The sequence below is a fragment of the Parambassis ranga genome, chromosome 15 (genome assembly GCF_900634625.1).
Source record: "Parambassis ranga chromosome 15, fParRan2.1, whole genome shotgun sequence".
NCBI lineage: Eukaryota > Metazoa > Chordata > Actinopteri > Ambassidae > Parambassis > Parambassis ranga.
The window spans coordinates 2,145,648-2,148,705 of NC_041035.1; the positions used below are offsets into that span (position 1 = coordinate 2,145,648).

The 3,058-nt window shown below is 41.3% G+C and overlaps 1 non-coding gene across 1 annotated transcript; it reads right to left on the reverse strand.

The window, feature by feature from the left end:
• Nucleotides 1-306: 306 nt before the first annotated feature.
• Nucleotides 307-378, reverse strand: trnap-cgg (transfer RNA proline (anticodon CGG)). The gene has a single exon. It is a non-coding gene; the product is annotated as a tRNA-Pro (tRNA).
• Nucleotides 379-3,058: the final 2,680 nt, after the last annotated feature.

Below are 3,058 nucleotides of genomic sequence, written 5' to 3' on the forward strand. Positions count from 1 at the left end.
TTCTCTTAATATTATTTGGTTGTAATTATGTTGGCTACAATCGGACATCAACATAGACTAAGCCATACAAGCACACATTGTGTGACATTGTGTCCTTTTCTGCGCATGCGGGTCACTTCAGGGCCGCAGTCCATTCACACAGGAGAGTGGTAGCAGTCGCATAAACACCAAAAAAATCTGAATTGAGCATTAAAACATGCAGTCTGAACGTAGCCTTAGTATCATTATGAACTTGGTTGGGTTACAGATTATTCCTGTAAATGCAAACATGAGGCAGCCATCCAATCTACAGAAGTTCAAAGATGAGGGCTCGTCCAGGATTTGAACCCGGGACCTCTCGCACCCGAAGCGAGAATCATACCCCTAGACCAACGAGCCATGAGTGGTTTATTGTCTTAACTGTGTTCATCTGCTCCTGCTTTAACTTCAATTTTGCATTCGTCAGTTCACTTCTCTTGTAGTGTTCAACCAAGCTTCTTGCAGCACCTACAGCTCTACTGATATTTCACCCTTTCAGAGCTCTGTTAACTAGGAGCTGCAGAGTATGCCCAGCACATCGAACAGAAATCCAACCATGTTCTTCTTCCAGCAGACACATTGCTGCTAAGATTTTGGAACCATTGTCATGCGCTACTGAAAAGAACAATCATCATATCATCATATATCACATCATCATATAATGACAATTGTGTGTTAGCAGAGTTTAAACTGATGTACCAACTTTAATTTCTGTGTGTGTGCATGTGTCTTGTGTGTGTATTGTCTTTCAAGGCACCGAGAAATTCTTGCCTTGGTAAAGGCTCCCTTTGTATGTTGGTAACAACACCAACCTTTCTTACAGTGTTCTCCTGCTGGGTGGTACTGTGTAACAATTGCACTGTATTAGGATGAGTCTGAATTAGGGGTGGAACGGTTCACTAAATCCACGGTTCGGTTCGTATCACGGTTCTGAGGTCACGGTTTTCGGTTCAGTTCACATTGTTGTTTTTTCTACTTTTAACACTCTGAAAATACCAGATGAGCATAAAATACATAGCCTATTTATCCAACATTCAACATATTTAAGAATCAGTTCAGTGTTTCCCATATTATTATATTAGGTCAAGTCAATTTCTTTTTAATTTCTCTATAGCACCATAATCATAACAGAAGCCATTTAAGAAACAGGTCTACACCTTGTTCTTTTATTAATCAAACTGAACAGCTCTTATTTGCACGGCAGCATGTCATTTCTGTCTGCACTGCTGTCTGCGCACAGAGGCCTGATGTGTGTACACACACAGACACACCATCGGACAGACGAACCTGAACCTGCTGCATGCTGCTACAGTGAGACTGACCGGCTGTCATTTTGATGCAGGGGAGGAGCTCACGGCCGCTGCTTGTCGAGGACAGTAGCTGACTGCAGAATGATTTCACGTCAGTCTCCAAAAGTCACCAGAGAGAGTCACTAGTTGCTTTAGATAAAAGAAGAGTTTTGAAAAGCCGCCAAGTTGCCAAAACTCGTCTATATGCTTGGGTAAATACGCCTCCCTGTATTACTTGATGTGCATGTCCAGAACAGAACAGAACAGAACACGCACCCTGAACCGAAACACATGTACCGAACGGTTCGGATTTTTTTTCCTGAACCTTCCCACCCCTAGTCTGAATAGTACTTTGTTAGCTTTGTAAAGCTATGTTGTAGTTAGAGAGGAACTGAAACATGTGTCAACAACAAGGAGTTGGCCTTCCAATAGAATAAAGTTAAACATTTTCTTCACACTTATAGGTAAGGGTAATAAGATACAGGTGGGGTTGGGGGGGGTTGAAGAAATGAAGAAATGACCAAGCTCACTGGGCTGTTTAAATCTGTCCACTAAAAGATAAGGATGATAAACACTTTTAGAAATAACTAGGCCAGAATGTATTATTTTTTAGGATTTCTAGATTATATGACCATTTCATGTAACAGGATGAGACAGTGTTGGAATTGCTGGATCTCAGCTGTTGGAATGGAATATTTGACTACAATCAAAAGGTTTCAGTTCAGTTTTGGATTGATGCTGGCAAAGGTTAACAACTGTATGCCGTAGCAGAGATCAAACACCAGGGCAAAGTCTAATTAAGACGGTGCTTTCACACTGTCAGAGGCCAGTCACTGTGTAATCCTGCACCACGAGTAATGGCTGGAAGGGTGTCAAACGTTAAAATGTCGCGTGGCAGCCAGTGCAACCCATTAAAAACCCATTTCTGAAGTGTGACATTTGTGGAGAAGGCTCTGGGATGTGCTGCGAGGCTGAGATATGTTTCACTGTTATTAGTGCGGTCAACACGGGCCAATTATCTTCTCTGTCTTCATTGGAGCAAGAGAGGAAGACTGAAAAACAAAAGAGCAAAGAATGATTAAGAAAGATTAGCTTGTGGTATCAGAATTAATACACAGACAGAGTATGTGATTTTTTAGGGCCACCTACTGGCAGCAGGACGATTATGTCTCTGGAAATGCGAGTAGAGGAGAAAACAGTGGGCCCCGCTGAGTGCAAGTAATGTGAACGCTGCTTGCAGCTTCAATGTTTAGTGATTCTGCTCATTCATTCTATTAAGGCTACTACAATTACACTGTCATTATATAATTGACTGCAGCTGCAAAATGCACATATCTGATGTGCATTTTCAGGAAAAGAAAAGAAAATCCAGACCTATATCCAAGAGACCTTTTGGAGGTGACACACATGTGTACCGACTGTTTGACACATGTGGGTGAGACTCAGATCACACATGTTAATTTTGGGTCAGATCCAGTGGCGTAGGAAGCATTAAAAATGTGGGGGGGACACCTTCTGTGGGTGGGTGGTGAAAAAAAGTACATCAGTATATTATGAAATATAATATAATAATATGAAGTAGTTGCGTTTTCCTGTGGATTTTAGCAGGTTGTTAAACTATTTTACCTACAGAAGTAAACACTTCATGACTATTTCAGAGACAGATTCAACAAAAACTCTGTGACAAACAGAAACTAATTCCAAGTGAAACAACAGTTTTGTCAAACATACTGGTGCTACTACACTAACAG